Here is an 18,434-nt window from a genome sequence, read left to right as displayed (position 1 = left end):
GTAAATTACTTCCTTAATGTAAAGAAGGGGCTGAGAAATAAATGAGCAGTATTAAATGACATTAATACCTGAGGTAATGGAAGAAAAGTCATAAAACACACACAGGCATAGTCATTCATTTGTCCATCTCTCTTTGGCTTTCTGTAGGTCTTGTAGGAAAAGGAAAGCTATCCTGAGGTGAGGTGGAAATGGCTGTTGGTATAAACAACTTTTCATAATTGCAATAGGAAAAAGCCAGAAAAAGAATGGGCTGCAAGAAGGGAAATGGCACCTGCATGGCCATCCAGGGCTATCAGTCACTATACCTCAGGTGGACGAGGTTTATTGGTAAGTCAGTGTGGCTTCTTGTTGCACTTCTATGTGAGGCATTTATTCTTCTTGTTAAAACATAGCTTTCCAGGAGCACCTTAATTCTCCCTAGATAAGAATTCCAAGAAACTACTTAGAAACTTCTGTCAGGTGGCTTTCTACTGCCTTTGCTTCCTTGCCCGGTATTTTTAAAGTATGTTTACGCATTACTACACAATTTTAAAAGACAACAAAAGGCGGGTAGAATCCAACTGTTCAGTAACATCTGGGATGGCATCCGTTCATTAAATCTGAGAACACTGAATTTTGCCAGCTAAAAAGTTGTGTACTCATGGATACCACTGCAATCAACCTACTGACAAGTTGCAAAATACAATTTATTACACAATATCGCATGTCTTATCATATAATAATATAAAAAAATTATTTATTTCTGCACTTAAAAATGATGTAGTTCCAGTTCCAGTTCCCAGACAAAACATAATTGTAATTTCTTATTTTATTACTTCCTTGTTTCTGTTTTAAATAACATTTGAATAGGCTCAGAAATGGCTGGAATTTCAAGTTTAACCTCTGCCAAATCTGTAAAACCCCTGGACATTTGTATCTCACTCATTCTGCTCCTCAAAGCTTCAGACGGATAGTACTGGAAATTAAATTGACCCATTTATTCATCACTGTAGCAGGGCTTAAACCTCAGCAGCATGATTGCCATCATGTCAGTGCTGCCAATGACCTAAGTCTTGAGTTTCAGAGATTGCCCCAGCAACACTTGATAATAAGTGGAAAAACATTATTACTTCCTTTGGTACTCATTATAAAAACATTAATTGGGGTGAAAGGTAATCCACTTCATATGCTAAGTCATGGATCTTCTCTAAGGGTGGACAAGGGGATTGCAAGAATAAGTATGTCATGGTGATTTGTTGCCACAAAATTTCCTTAAAGTTTGAATAAATGGACTACCGGGGGGGCGGCACAACAAGGAAAAACATTCTTTTGATTTAAATTATCCAGATCTTGTCTGAAAGGTCACCATCAAAATAAGAACACAACACAGAAAAGAGATGAGCTCCAAAGGAATGTCAGTACAATTTACGCAAACGATTTTTTCCACTATCCTGTTTTGAATAGTTTTATTTTATTTATTTTAGGGAATTACTCCATGGCTCACACACTGCAGCTAGTTAAAATTCACAGTCCTTTTACCACCCCATTCCTATTGTCTCGCCCTTTCCAGCACTGTTTTCATACCAAAAAAAGAAAAAAAAGAGAAAAAAATCCCCACCAATTTGCTTCAGTTTGACTCCTGTGGCAGAAAAGCATTAAACTCACAGCCAGACAGCTGTTTCCCCCCCTCTCGAGTGTTGTCACCTTGCCTCTTTTAAGCTCTGTTTTATCAGTTACATAGAAGGTTTTTTTCTTCATTTCAAAGAGCACATTAAACTCTCATTAACAGTAAGGGGAATTAGGCATGCACAGTTAGAAAATGAAAAAAAAATTAAACAATCCTGCACTATCTAAGTAAAGAAACAGGATTCCCCTGACAAATGAGTATTCACAAAGAAATATCACTGCAGGTAACAAATAGGCTCCCTTGGCTAAGTCAGATATCATTCCCAAAATTTCCTCAGAGCAGGCACTGTCTTGGAGACATTTCAGCAGGAAAAATGAATTCTGCTCAGCCTGGGTTTATCTTGAAATTTTGGACTTTCATCTTTACAGAACAATAATGTTTGAAAAAACAAAAATTTAAATTAAATCCCAAGCCTCATAAGGAGGCATCTCGGGGGCCAGCTACTGGCAGGGCTGGAGAGAGTGCTGCTGCCAAATGGAAAATGTGAGCTGGCAAGTGGACCTGAAATCTTAGATTTTGAACTTGGCAGATCTGAAAAGTCTTGGCATTTCGTTACAGATCCTGAAATGCAAAGCTTGCAAACAAGTTTTTCCCCACAAGAGTATAAAAAGCACCTTTAATATGTATAAAGCAAACTTCCGACTACCCTTCTTATAAACAGCACTGGTGTCTTTTGCACAGTATGAAGTAGCCTTTAGAAATGTGTTGATTTTGCCTAGAAATCCTCCCTTCATTTGTCTTGCTTTATGTCTCATGTGGGCCCCTGTGACTTTTTGACCCTCCAGTAAATTTTAGCATCATTCAAGAAGGTCAAACAGTCAGGGAAAGCAAAAATGGATTAAAAAAGAAAGAGCTGTGGTGGATGGAGAATTGTCATCAGAAGCTTTATTAGATATTTCAAATGCTGCAGACTTTAATGGCACCAAACTTTTAAAAGTTCAGCCTCTGCTTTTACTGGTATAAGGGGATACTGTTTATTTTCCATCTGATCTTTAATATCACTAATCAGAACAGTTACCCAAGTCTTTCTGCAAAGTTATATGAACTATTTAAGTTATTTTAAACTTATTTTTAAAATATTATAAACATTTTTTAAAAATATTATAAAACCAGTTTTCTAGTGTTTCCCTGTACCCTTGATGGCAGGGAAAAGTCACGACGTTACTTGCATCTTCCTGCTCAGCTTGGCCAGAATCCTCTCTGCATTTTCTGCTTCTCTCTTTCTCTTTTTTTTCTTTTTTGCTGGGTAGAGGGGGAGCAGACAGTACTGGCAAATCACAGCTTTGAAAGTAAATGAAGGAGTGGTTGCAATCTATTTAATAGCAACATATTCTCCCTGTTAACATTGTTACTGTCATCTTTACCAGCGTTATAGCTGGAGTTTAAGCACGTAAGAGACAAAACTGCTTTCATAAGTCACATCTCTCCTGTAATTTGCTTACATGCAGTGAGCAATTTATCCCGTTAATATCTTGTTCAGCTATTGAGAAGTTGGAGTTTGAAACCACTGAAAAGAAGCCCAAGACATAAGGTGCAGAGGAATGTTAAAAATTGTTCTGTAGCTGAGCCAACCCCCTCAGACCCTGCATGTGCAGAAAGTCTCCAGCCCATGAATCATCTATATACTATGTTGTGGTCCACTGTGCAAGCTGTAGAGAAACACATGCCAAACGCTGATCTCCAAAGCCTCAGACAGCTTAGTAGGTATAAATTATCTCTTAGGATGAATTATTCTGTCTTGATTTGAGAATTTGACACTCTCTCCATTTGTAACTTGTTTCCTTCATCCTTTGCATGTGTTAGCACAGTACTGGGATATATTTAAAATCACAAGAGATCCATTCCCATTAGTGTGGAAGGTTATTTCATGTAAGTATTTCCTTGTTTCTTAATGTTCCTTTACACAGGGGGGTTTTTTCCTCATATATCCTGAAAAAGGAAAAGAAAATGGCATAAGTACCGTATAGTGTTTCAGCCTTTCTTTTTTTTCTCTCTTACCTGTACAAGACCACAATATTAGCATTCATTCTTCTCATTCATTTGAAGCTACATTTTTTAAAACTTCTGTTTGGATTTCCTAGATAGAACATACATACCTTCCAATCAAAACTGCTTACTGTCGGTGCATTTTTGAGGTGAAAATCTGAGATATACATACTTTTAATAAGATGAAAGTTGAATTTGATGTCACACACCCAATTCAGCAAATCAGAAAAGCCCTGTTCTGACTCCTGGTCGAAGTGTGCTGCCGAAACCGAACTGAGCGTGCTGGCCGGGCTAGCTCCTGTAAGGCTGCCTCTGCAGCGCAGAGAGGAGGACACAGCAAGCTTCTCACCCGGGTCTCCCAAGGATTCACAGATGAATTAGGATTCAAATCCTTTCCTCCATCTCTCTCCTGAGGACTTTCTTTTCACGAGAGAAATCTCCTGCTGGTGCAGAACTACTGTACTGGAACTCACACCGTCCCCCTCCCAGCTTGGGGCTGGGGGGATGCTCTCCAAGATGATAAACTGATGTCTCCAAGACGACCCTTTCACTCACTGGCTCAGAGGCACTAATTTAAAGGAGTGCCCAGCTAGAGTACGATTTATCAGCAAAGACTACTGAGAAAATAATGGGCTTTTTAAAAGATTACATAATCCAGAAATTATCTGTATAGCAACCTGCTCCAAAGTCCTGTTGGATTTGGCAGAAGTTCAGCCAGGCTGCAGGTAATGGCAGACTTGGCCAGAGCCGTTGGACTTTGGGGTCTGTTAAAGTTCTGAGTGGATTTCCAGGAGAAAAAAAAATATTGTTTTATTTTCATTTATTTATCAAGCAATGCCTTGCCACCACAACACCAAAAGGAAGTACAATTTCCAGACTAACGAATGTAAGGGATAAATGGCGTCTCCATTTAAAGGCTAGTCTCTGGTGTTCTTTAGCTAACCTTGGTCCCCAAAAAAGGTATGCCCTCCTGAGCTTCCCTGAAAGCCAACATCACGATGAGGGGGACAGCAAAGTGAGAATACAGAATAACTGCAAAGGTCAGTGTTAACTTACCCAGTTAGTCAGACAGGTTGAAGGGAATACAACTTGTTAGAAAAAAGATACAAGTGCCACAAGACAACTTACTGATACAAAAAAAGATAAAGGTACCACAAGATGATAACCTGGCATTATCACATTTTATTCTTTAAAATACCTATTGTTAAATACACCCTGAAGCCAACATTTGGAAATGGAAGAGCTTGACAAAGAATTTAGGTGCTCTCTGCTTCAGCATATATAGAATCTTGTACATGACCAACATGAAAGTCAGCTGCCGCAGCAGACCTTTGATGCCGTGTGTGCCCTCCAGCGCAGACACATCCGTACGCAAAGGCAGTTGCACTTGACAGACAGTCGTTCTGGACTTGCATGCATAAGTTCAGATGCAGAAGCCATAAAACATTGTAAACCACACTTCACAAGTTCACACGGCAGAAGCTATTCGGAGGATTTGGCCATTGTTTAAGGCTCTCTGAAAACAGATGGAAGCATGATGTCTTCTCACAAGTTTCGTTCCCACATTACTGCCACAGATGGTGCTCTCACCTCTTTGAAGAACAGATCTTTTCTCTTACAGAAGCAATAACAGGATACAAAATATTTCATATTACTGCTGACATAACTGATCTCAAGCAATTACTGCTGAGACATTGCAATCTTCCACCATTTTTTGCTCTCTTCCCCTCCCAGAACATATTCTTTTTCTCCATTTAATCGTCTTCCATTCAAAACCAACAACAGGCAGGGACACACACTGAAATAGCAAGTCAGCTATTTACCTATATTTTCTTCTCAAAAAGTCCATGTACCCCTAATACAGTGACAATCATAGAATCACTCAGTAATGTAGTTCTTTGAAAATGAAGAAGGAAACTTGTTTTAGAGGGTTTGGTAAGACATTGTACCGTTCCTTGTGGGAGTTTTTTGTCTTTTCTTTTTTCCCCCCACTAGGAACAAGTAACTGGATAATTACATTTCAACCTCCTGAGGGCTCATTTCCCAAATGGATGAAAATAATAAATCAAGCACCAACAGGAGACAACTTGGTTCTCAAAACAGGCCTCTGCATTTCAGCATCTAGAATATTATACATTGTTTGTGCTGTTGTTATTGTACCTTTTCACCTCTTAAACAATGACTTCGCTGTTATTTTCCACTCATAAATATTATAAGAAAAAATCAGCTCCTGTTTACACAAAAAAGAATTTGAAAACCATCAAGAAGTAAATACCCTGCTTCTTACTCATCATTTACACCCACCATCTATTAATTTTCTAAGGAAATATATGGTTAAGCAAGCTCCAAAAATTGAACTGCCTTTTTATTACAATAAATAGACAAATCAACAAAAATTCATGCAATCAGGCAGTTGTGCCTTTTGATCACCATCTGGAAAACTTGAAGTCCAGTCCAGGCAAAGACCTCTGGCCCCTAGGTGAAGTGCAGCCTATTGGTTATCACCCATGCTTTCCACACCCAGCTGCTGGAGCATGTTGACTGCATTTTTAACACGTAGTACTTTTCCCTGGTCTCCTCACAGCCCTCCCATGAGCCCCAGAGAGTGCTTGCATGCCACTAGTATGTTATTGTTTTGGTGTTTACTTCTTCAGGTCAAAATATCTGAAATGATGGGAGGGCTGCATTATGGTTTGCCAGAAGAGAGGTTTTATAGTGTGATGCATACGCTACACATGGCAAGGTGTGTCATGAGGGAGATAAGAGAGGTCTGAGCAAAAAAGACCTTCTGGGATGGTGCTGGAAGTCTGTGCAGAATGTGGAAATCCAAAGCTTTTTCAGTCTTACTCATGTTGCCCGCAAGACAAAATATTCTTAAACCCACATCTGAATTTGACCACAAACAATTAGTTCGCTTCAGGGAGTACCCCATGTGCAAACATCTGTGAACGATCAGGAAAGCTGGGCCCTGAAGCACCCTGGGGAATTAAGTTATTTTTCAGTCTTCTGGGAACTTTGGAATTAAACGGGGGAGAAGAAATTTCAGAAGATTCTACTTATTATGACCTTGTAACTCATGGAAGTTTCATTACTGGAAAAAATTGTTATAATCCACAAGAAAGATGCTATTCACTTAGAATTACCTGGGCACATCACTTTTGCTAAATTCTGTTGTACAGAGAATAAATAAAAGAGTTAAAATAATCTGGAACTGTACAAACTTCTATTGCCTGAGATGTTAGATATTTAATTACATAATTTTAGCTGGTTTCTTGAAAGTCTTTCCACAGTGCCTTTTCTAGTTCTTGAAGAGGGATATTTTGATTGAATTTCTCTGTAGAAATGGTCCTTTGTTGGTTTTTGTAGCTGATGCCAACTTTCTTTAGGGCCTGATCAAACTCCTACTGAAGTTAAAGACTCAGTAATATCAGTAGGATGAATTGAGAGCATGTAAGTGTTGAGGATAAAATTTAACTCCTGACTAAAAAAGTAACTCCACTGTGCATATACCTGTGAAGACAGAATTTTCTCCAAAAGTCTGAAAACCAAAGATGTATGTCAGATACTCAAATAGTATAATTAAAATGATACAGTAAGTGAATATATATTTCTAAAAATTGACTCTACTGTTGCTAGATAGATAGATAGATAATTCAATAGATACATTGAATTCCCGTGGCTTAAGGGACGTTTTGTACTACAGATCAAAGATCAATAGAAAAATCTGATTGTATTGCAGTCAAGATTAAAAGAAGCATATCCACTTCAACAGGTCCCCTCTCTACCCCCATCTGCACAAAAATCTTAATGGGTTTTGTACAGAAAGTTTGGCTGGAAAGTCTGAAAACTTCAATTCCCACCTGTGCTAGCACGCAGGTCTGAGGTGACAGGAGGAACAGCTAAATCTTTTGAGGCACAAAGCCCTCCGGCAGCTGAGCACTGTCTTAAGCTAAAGGGCAGTCTTGAGAAAGGTTCGTTACAGAGTTATGTCCTTTACACTGACAGAGGCTAGAGATATGTGCAAGAAGCTGGAAAAGAAAGGATTTCTAGCCAAATTAAACATGCTACTCCATGTTCTAACTGTTTGAGCATAAAAAAGAAGAAGGGTTTGTCTAGATCTTAGAAATTTTAACACATGGAATCAGAAAAAGCATTCTTCATTCCTGGAGCTTCAGACATTTGTTGCTGCCCAGTTGTTAAAATTATATTTAACCTTCTGGATAAAAACCCCCAGATTTTGGAAAATTTGGTTGGAGGGTGAATCATTGGAACTGTTCACTTTTAAGGTACCTTGAGACAGATAGAAATTTCTTCACTTACATTTTCAGAATTAAGTCAGTTAGCGAAACATAAAACATAATGTGAAATGTAAAAGAATAATGAAATGCTACAAAGTCGGCAGACAAAGCATATCCAGGTAAAGCAAGAATACGTGCAGACCTCTTGTCCTATGGCAAGGAATCAAGCCAAAGGATCTTGGATATATATTAATATATGTGAGTATCCCAAGCACAGGTTCTTTGCTCATTCCACTGCTACAGGAGGCCGTAATTTGGCTGGCATCAGGAACACATGACAGGGCATTGCAATAAGTGAAAACAACGTTGTGTAATAACTCATCCATACTCAGCATATATATTCCCAACAACTCAGTCATCATGCTAGCAAATGCAGTCAGTCATGATGCAACAGTTTGTTTAGAATAAGACAGAGGCCCTTTATTCAAATGCATCACTGTCTCTATGAGAAATGCAGCAAATTCATGCCTAAACTAAGGTGCCACCTGCAGGTTTATACTGATTTGCCAGAAGAATTTTATCAGTACATATATCAATACATTAGCACATATTTGGGAATGCTCTGCTGAAGAGAAACCTTGGAGCTTGCTCTTGAGAAGACAAACAGGAGAGAAGGAACCACAGGACTGATAAAGAGCAGTATGTTAAATTCAAGGGAGGGGAAACTCCAGCAGAGCTACCACCAGTCAGAATATCGATTTAGGGAGAGAAACTTGTCCAAGTGAATACATGCTTTGTTTTGGATCTCCTTCTGGACATAATAGCTGTCTAGCATCATGCACTACTGTAGCCAAGATCAGATTATACCAGTCTTTATTTGGGAAAGGTGCTTAAGTGTGCTTAACATTAAGGATAAGTTTAAGCACTGTCCTGAATCAGGGTAGAAAATACAACTATCTTCTTTTGTGTATCTTTAACTAACAGTTTTTTCACTATCGTCTTCTGTTGTTGTTGTTATTATCATCATTATTTTTATGGCGCAGCACCGTGTCACCTAGTCACTGACAGCTGGTCCCAAATTTTCCAGTGACACAAACTTTACTTAGAAAATGCCATATGCCTGTCTTCTTCTAAACATTTCAGGCTCAAAACATATTTTGAAAAACTCCAAGCAGGGCTTCAACCCTTTCTGGTACACTGGTGGGCTGAATTCACAGAAGACAAAAATAACCCAGCCAGATTCCAGGGCCTCCAGAGGCCTCAGTGCTTGAGCTAAACAGTTTGATTTGGAGAAATAAACAGCGGCACAGAGAGAGAGAGAGAGAACTGGAAAGTTTTCTCAGTCAGATGAACTCCCCAGTTTTCTAGACACTTCTAGTAAGAGACGTTTGCTGTATTAAATAGGTTACAATCCATCTATCACATCTTTCTGCATGTCATCCTCACAGTACTTAAAGTAAGAAAGTTCTGTTATCCCCATTTTATAAGTGAAACAAGAAGCACAGAGGGACTAAGTGACCTCAGTTACACTGAATATCTGTGCAATGTCTAGGAACTAAATCTCTCCAGTCCCAGTCCCACACTTTAGCCACAAGATGCTCTTTCTGCTGCTGGTAGCAAGATTATCAGATACAGCTAATACCCATTGACTATGTCTACTTTAGCAAATGAAACGAGAGATAGACTGCTCTTTGGCCCCGAGGCCAGCCAACACAGCATGGTTCTGATCTGCACAGCCAAGTTCTCGTACCCAAAATAGGGATTTCATGTTCAAGCTGTTTGCCGAGAGCGTTAACTCCCAGTCTACGTACGCTCCGGCGCTGCTTGGGAGAGTGCTGCTTAGCACTGGCCAAAATTCTGACAAAACCTGTGCTAACAATGTAACAGCATGTATGATTAGAAACCAGAGTCTGAGGCTATTCCCTGACCCTCTCAGGTCTGCTAGTACAGATGTAGCCTTGTTTTCCAGATATCAATTGTTTGAAAGCTTTGTCTGTTGAGAACACAGTGTTTGAAAAGGCATTGCCAACAATGCTGGGATTGCAAGCATTTCTTTTGCTTTCCAAATATTCCTATAACTGTGAAGTCTCAACACTACCTTGGTCTGCACCAAACATTTATCCAGCAGTAATGCTGGGAAAATGAGAGGCATTTTGAAGTTTCATGCCCAAGTGCAACTTCAGGAGTAAGATAAGGCACTACAACTCTGTTTTGGTCTTTTCTGCCTGCACCTGGAAAGTTTGGAGCCACAAAAATCAATGTTCAGTGATTTCTTTTTGCATGTTTCTCTGTGCGCTGGAGGGAGAATATTCATTTGCTCTCTTGTTTGAAATGCATTATTTAGTTATTATTCACTTACTAGCCCAAGACAAAGATATGGTATGACATTAGTGTTCTGAAGTGCTATCGATTACCAGTACAAAATGAAAATATATAATTGATGAAAACATCAGGATCCTATGGGGACTTACAGTTCGAAAGGTGAAAAAGGAAATGCTGATATCTTGAAACATGCAGCCAAGCTGAGCTGAGTCTCTAAGCAAGCTGGGAGAGAGAAGACAGAGCAGCTTGTTTGTTTTTCATCTGTAGTAAAAATACGACAACTGTAATTTGAAAAGAGCAAGTGTCACATTTGTGTAAAGTCTTCTGTTTGTTCTTCAGTTCATTGCTAGCAATACAGCTCTCAGTTTTGCAAATAAACTGTCTCATCTCAGTTCCTCACTCCCAGGACTGTCGGGGCTATGGCAAGCCTGGAAGCTGTATTCCAGTCCTGCTGGGAGGAAAGTGTTATGTTTTGCTGCTGGGTATGCCCTATCACCACATGGTAAGTAGTGTTAATAAACCTCACAGAGAGAAATGCATGTCTTTCAGTTCACCTAGAAGACTGCCTTGCTACAAATGGGGTTTCTGTAAGGAAGATTGCTGGGGAAAAAAAAAATAAATTCGGAAAATACCTTCCTCTCCTGTAAGGAGACAGACAACTGGTAGCTAGTAGGTGATGCTGCTCATTGCCATGGGCAGATGCACATTCAAATTGTGACCCGCCTTTCCCCAAAAGTCCACAGCCTGCCTCAAGAGCAATACGTTCAAAACACTCAGGGCTAGACTGAGTCATTCCTCCCTTTACTAATGAGTGTCTCCAAAAGGAGTAACTTCCTCTTGTACTCTGCTGTGACTGTGATACCAGCTGGGTAGGAAAAATAGGGATGCTGACCTCTGCTGATCTTTGCTGACCTCTCAGGCTTTTACCCGCAACCGAGAGCCACAGATCAACAGGCTCTGCTTTCTCTTATCAACCAGAATTAACTGGGCAAGGGTAAGGGAAGGATGAAAGCTATCATGTGAAAGGAGTATTTTACTCCCCATCTAGAGCAAAGATGGCATGTGGCAGAAGGCTGTCACAGCTGATTCTCTGGTCCATTGCTAAGATAGTTGTCGCTATGTTTGACCTTCACTAATACTAAACTCTGAAGGTATAATCTAGACACGTTCAGCCATTGAAGGAGAACATTCTCTTCAAAGGGAATGCCTTCTCTCTCATTCCAGGGAAATAAGATAAAACATAAATGCAAAAATGTCTTTTCATCATTTTCCCCTCAGCTTTCTCAGCAAAGGACACACCTACCATCTGTCACTGAATCGATGAAACACAACAATGTGCACAGAAGAATATATTTGTCTGTATTTGTTTCTCTTTAGAAAGGAAGAACATAAGAATGGCTGTGTCAGGCAAGATGAAAGGCCCATCTATCTTGGAATGCTCTCTGATGTGGTCAGTACCAAATATGCCCAAAATATATGAGGATAAACAGGAGGCAGCAGTTCCCCACAGCCTCTGGCAGCCTGAGCTTACAGAATTTCTTGAACTCAAGGTCATTTCTTTGTGTTCCATAATCCAGAATGGATTTTTCATCCAGAAGTTTTTCTATCAAGTATTTTAAAACCATCTAACTTTTGTCACCCACAATCCCCTTGGAAAAGGGTCCCGCAGTTTAATTGTATGTTGGGGTAAAAAACTAAGTCTACAGCACTTACACGGTGAGACGCTCTCAGTAATTGTTCCCTGTTCACAACTGCATTGATTGCTATCACATCCCCATTCAGTCACCTTCTTCATTCAGGATGAAGAACGCTAGTCTATTCAACCTCCCCGTGTGCAGAAACCGTTACATACCTTTGATCATTTCCATTGCCCTTCTTTGGGTTTGCTATAGGCTTTTTGAGATGGGTTGATCAGAACTGAATACAATATCAGAAAGGAACTCAACATGAATTCGTACAGGGGCATAATCATATGAGATATTCTGATGCTTCCTACAGATGGACAATCAGTATCCCAAGAGCTTAGTAAGCCATTAATGCTCCCAGCACAACTCTAACCTAATGGAGCAACATCACCCCCAATTCTGCAGAGCAAAAGTGGAAGCCTAGGGAACCAAATGCACCAATCAATAACTTACCATTCATTTCATCAGCAATGTATTTGTTTAAACAGAGGCAGTTATGTGCCTAAACACATTTGTAAATTTAAGCCTGAGAGACAAATTTGCTCCAGGTCAGAAAGGCAGCCTGTGGCAGATGAGGGAATTGAAAGCAGGTCTCCCAAATCTCACATTAGCACCATAATCATTTGCTTTCTCTTATCCCGTGCACTCACTACTGATGTTTGACATTCTTCATCCACCATATTTATCTGTCATCTCTGGAATCCTAATGTGTTTCTAGGTGGAATATAACAAAATCTTATTTTTTTTTTAAAAGGGAAGGTCATGTAATGGAGAGTACTTAAACATTCCTAAACTGAGATTTGGTTTGGGGTAATATATAGGCTATGAGCTGCCTGCATATTCATTTCAGTGCATTCCTCACTCCTATGGAAAAAGGGGGGGGAAAGACATCATGTTTATTAGCTTTAACACTGGCTGCTCTTGCCAACTGAAAGTACTTAAATTCCCTCTTCCTACAGCTGCCTCTGCTGCAGACTTCTGAAACAAAGAAAACTGAAATAAGATAAAAGAGCAAAGAGCATAAGGGCTACTAAGTTGCTGCTTTAAAGTTTAGCTCTGTATTTAAAAGTTGTAAGGTTTGAAAATGTGCCATTAAATTATACCACAGGCATCTACTTGAGCAGAGTTCAGCTTGCACAGTCTCCTTTCTATTGACAGCAACAATCCAGAGTCAGGTTTTTTCAATCAGGTTAGGAATTCACTGTTCAATTTATCAGGTTTGCTTTTGGCCTGAAAGAGGGCATATAAATTAAAAGCATACCCCAATAAGACACAAGCTTTGATGTCTAATAGGGGTTCTGTGAATTCATTATTTTAATATTTTAGATTTATAATCAGAAGGCTAGCCATTTTGCTCCAGTCTACGTAATACGTTTTTCATGGTCCCTTTCCCATCTCCCTCTGACAAATGTTTTCCTCAGATTACATTCATTAATACTGGGGATGTTTTGCAAGCCCTAGGGCACTAAGATCAGGGATGATTTGAAACATCAACTTTCCTAGATATTAAAAATATAGTTCAAAAGAAGCTGAGGGACCTTTGCATCACTTGAAATATTTATCTTTAATAATGTATCAGCATAAATCTGCTGAAAAATTACTTTGAAGGGTGGTATAACATCTAGCAATGCAGAAATGATTTTAAAAGTTAAAGAAAAGGGAAAAGACTAGTTTAGGAAGTTTAAACTGCACAGGATGAGACTTGACACAGGCCATTCAAGAGTTCATTTTTTTGAAGGAAGCTGCTGTAACTATTTACAAATGGTTCATCTTCTACTATCTGCTAGTATACCAGAGCACTGAAGCTCCACAACATTCCCTCTTTGGCAAAGCAATGAAAAAAAAAAAAAAAAAAAAATCACAGATTTATTCTAATCCTAAAATGCTTGTCCTCCTTTTGATCAGCCAACTTAGACAGGTAGGACATATAAACCAGCATCGTCTAGCTGCTTTTCCACTCCCTTAACATGAAGCAGTCAGAAAACTAGTTAGGTGGGTAGTTAAGCTGACTTTACACTTGCTTTGCATTACTAGAGCAATACAAATCAGTGGAACAGTATGTGCAATTCAAAAGAACTATCAGATATACCAGAGTCACCAACTGTAACCGATAAAGTATGGAAATTTCACATTATCTCTTTGATTTTAAATCCATCACACTCTCAGCTGTACCTAGGCCAGCAGTCACAGGACAGTCATCTTTTCAATTGCTCTGTAGTATTTAGGAATGATGTGATGCCTTAGAGACAAAGTTGCAGAATCAATCCTCAGTTCAAACTTTACTGGAGTATTTGCTTCACAAATACTTTTTTACTTCACTTTTTCTTTTAGAGAAAATTCAACATGCAGAAATTTTTCTTCTGGTATTTGCACTGCATGGTAGCTGATTAGTGACTGAAAGTCACTCCATAACATACAGAGTTATACAACATCCTAATTCTCCTTTGCTTATATTACTATGAGCAGAGGTAACCCCCCTTCTCTCCAAAACATATTTAGATTTGCACTGTACCATTTAGAATAACTCTTTATTAGAGAAACAAAATTTTCAGGTGAAATGTTATTATTTATTATGATTATGTTTCCTTCTGGCATCTACAATATAGGGGGAACCGAAATGGTAAAGCAGGTCTGAGACCAATTCATTGATGAATTTAGAAAGTTAAACTCTTCCAACAAGATTCTTCACTGAAGCACCTATCATATTACAGAGTCAGTTTCCATTGGACTCAGTGCTTTGTGATACCCTGATCAAGAGATCCCAACTCATTACATGTAACTAATGTTCAGAGCTATGCATGTCCCAGTTTTCGTAGGTCCTGCCTTATGTACTCATATTTGGTCATTTTATGTATTTTGCATTTTCATGTGAAGGATGTTAATCAGGTGAAAACGTTCAAACTGAAGTCATAGAATCACAGAATGGTTTGGGTTAGAAAGGACCTTTAAAGATCACCTAGTCCAACTCCCCCTGCCATGGGCAAGGACATCTTTTAGTAGATTAAGCTGCTCAAAGCCTCATCCAACTTGACCTTGAACACTTCCAGGGATGGGACATGCACAACTTCTCTGGGAAGCCTGTTCCAGTGTCTCACCACCCCCATCGTAAAAAATTTCTTCTTTATGTCCAATCATCTAAATCTACCCTAGTGTAAAACCGTTACCCCTTGTCCTATCACTGCAGGCCCTGGTAAAAAGTCTCTCTCTACCTTTCTTATAAGGCCCATTAAGTACTGAAAGGTGTCTCCCCAATAAGGTCTCACCAGAGCCTTCTCTTCTCCAGGCTGAGTAACCCCAAGTGTCTCAGCTTTTCTCCACAGCAGAGGTTCCAGCCCTCTGACCATTTTTGTGGCCGTCCTCTGGACCCACTCTAACAGGTCCGTGTCTTTCTTTATATATGTCTTTTTATATATTTTTAAAGCAATTAACTGGTTTTGGAAGGACTGCAATTCCATACCTTTCTTTCTGGAATCATTAAAACCAGTACCAGTAAAAGTATTAGAAAGGCTGAAAGCCCCATCTGCAACCTAGGACCCTACTGTGGTGTAGCAATATGCAAATAAATACTGCTCCAAGAAGTGCTAGTACACTACCTTGTTCTGGCTAACTAATGCTAATTGATTTTGAATTTTTAGCGAAGAATACATCTAAAGAGAAAGTAGTTAGTGTTGTAGGTACTTAGAGGATGCCATTAAAGACATCCATATTCTTTTCTGAAGGCAGCTTATTTTTAATTTTTGGAAGTTATTTGCTGAAGGCTGGCTGCAAGTGCCAGTCAGGAGGGAAGGGCAATGCTAAGAGTATAAAATATACTTTTTGGAAAAAAAAAAAATTAACTAGACAGTTGGGCAAAACAATGCTCAAAGAGGCTTACTCAGGAAAGGTAATACCATTATAATAAATTAATTATTTTCATCAGTATCAACAGGAGTCGAAATCTGAGTGGTCCTCAGGAGCCATTTTTTAATGGAGAACTTGATTAAGGAGCAAGGTTAAGTAGCAATGGAAATTTTAAAGCATACCCAAAAAAATGAACAATACATCACCCAGGGCCAGGTCATACTCAGAAAGAGTTCTAAAGAAATTCAGTTGTGAAACCGCAGAATAACTAACAAAAGTACATCCCCTTCTGCTTATTTCAAGCTCTATTACTTTCCAGCAGTGTGAGAAAAGACAAATATCAGACCAAGCTTTGTAAGGGGCTACGGAGGCAATTCTGGGAATTACAGACTAATGAGTCTGATTAACATACCAGAAAATTCATTTGCCTGCTAATTAGCATAAAATATAATAGAAGCTGGAACAGGTGGGCACATGAATAACTGTAACATACCAGGGCAGAATCAACATAACTTTTATAATTCATGAAACGGAGATTTAAAGGACACAGTGAGAAAACAGTATTTCAGTAGGTATAATGCAGCATGCATTCAAAAAAAACCCAAGCCCAGCCACACACTTTAAATAAGATCCTTCAGCAATGGTTCTGAAGAGCAATTAAGGTGGCACAAGATAAGAGGAAAGACCTTTCAGGGATTAATAATGGTTTGGAAGACAGGAAGCAACAGTTTGAAACTAATGATTCATTCTCAGAAGGTGGGGAATTTGCCAGCACAGGTACCTCAAAAATCAATGCTAGGACCAATGTTGTTCAATAAACTAATGAATGATCTGAAAAGTAAAAGAATAGTAAGGTCTGAGCAAGTCTGACATTGGCCTCGTTAGCTCTCTACGGTAAATTCGAGAAAAATAAACTTGGGACAGGAAGTAGAGGGCCTTGAAGCAGATGGCAAGCAGCTTATAAGTGAGGAAAACAGAGGACCTAGGAGAAAGAGGTAGAGAGAGAGACATGTCAGTGAACAGGACTGGAAATGTTCTCAGTTCATCCCCTGCCTCAAGGCTGGGTCAACTGTAAAATGTTACATCATCCTTGACAGATGTGGTGAGAAAGCCTCCAATGATATAGCTTCTATGGCATTAGGAAAGGACATTGCTCAAGTGATTCATTCTCTTTAATGTTAGGAACTCTAATACCTAATCTTAACCTTTCTTGCTGCAGTTCATGCCTATTGCCCACACCATAAATATAGAGAACAGATTACTCCCTTGCTCTTTTGCAGAAGGCTTTCACATCTTCAAAGCCTGTTCTCGTAATCCCACATTTATCATGAAATGAGATAGTCTAGACCAGTCATAGTTCTCCAGTGTGTCCTCACCAAGGTTGAGTAGAGCAAAAAGATTATGTCACATGACTTGCAAACTTCCTTTTACTTATACTTCTCACTATGAAGTTTGTCCTTGTGTAACAGCAAGACATTGTTGACTCATGTTCAAGTTGTTATCACTATACTCACAGACTCTTTCCTGAAGGACTGTTGCTTAATCAGTTGTTTCCCATCCCATATTTGTGTAGGTGATTATCACTGCCTAACTGAATATCCCTATTGGTTTACAGGTTTTTATTAGAAACCATTTCATCAGTTCACTGAGATAATTTTGAATTCCAACTCTGTCCTCCAGAGAATTTGCACGGCCTCCCAGCTTCAGGTCAACACCAAGTTCAGAACTTTGGTAAAGTCCTGAATAAACTCTGACCAGAAAGATCCCAAACAAATCTGGCTAGGACTGTATGTTTCTATTTAGACAATAACCACAAAGAATTACTCTCTAGATTCGGCTATCAGCCAATTTCACTTCCTCCCTTTTGTGAAGACCATGTTTATCTAAAGAAGAGATGTATTTCCTGCTTCTCTCTTATCCATGTGGATTGTTATCTTATCACACAAAGACACTGGATTTCTTTGTTGTTGTTGTTGCTTTTTTACTGCTAATTCCTTTTGGTTGTTAAACATCTTTTTATCTTCAAGGTGAATGTAGTACAACTTGTTTCATAAGTTCTTCCAGAATTTTCCTGGAACTTAAATGAAGGCATCTTTTTCCATTTTATAAATATAAACCCTGTATAAGCCCTTTTCTAGTTTTTCAGTGCTTCCTTGCTGTAATAACCAGTCTTATGCTTATCCTCCATACCTTAAACATAAGTGCTAGTAATTTTAAGTTCTTTAAATATCCCAGGATGACGTTGGTCAGCCCCATCCATCTGAAGACATTTAACTTTTCTAAGAACTCTCTAACTTGTTCTTTCCCATTGTAGTCTTGAATCTTACCTCCTTTTACAATTGGTATTATTTATGCTGTAAGTTCCTCCAAGCAATCCTTTCTGCAAAGACTGATGCAAAAAGGACATCACATCCCACTACGCCTTCTCACCCTCTTCTCATAGTAGTTTTACTGCACAGGAGAGAAAAAAAAAACTATTTCATTGGTATTTCTCTTACCAATTACATATACACAGAATGATTTCCTATTACGCCTGATGTCTTTCACCAGGTGCCTCCTATTCTCAGCTTTGGCTTTTTTGAATTTGTCCTTATGTTCCCATTGTGCTCTGTTACAGTCATCCTTCAGCATCCAATCTGTATGCACGTGTTAGAGGTCAACAGTGACCTCACCATTTAGCAAAGATGGCTTTTGATA

This window comes from Ciconia boyciana, chromosome 3, assembly GCF_034638445.1.
Source record: "Ciconia boyciana chromosome 3, ASM3463844v1, whole genome shotgun sequence".
In the NCBI taxonomy this organism is placed as follows: domain Eukaryota; kingdom Metazoa; phylum Chordata; class Aves; order Ciconiiformes; family Ciconiidae; genus Ciconia; species Ciconia boyciana.
This window is presented reverse-complemented; position numbering follows the sequence as displayed.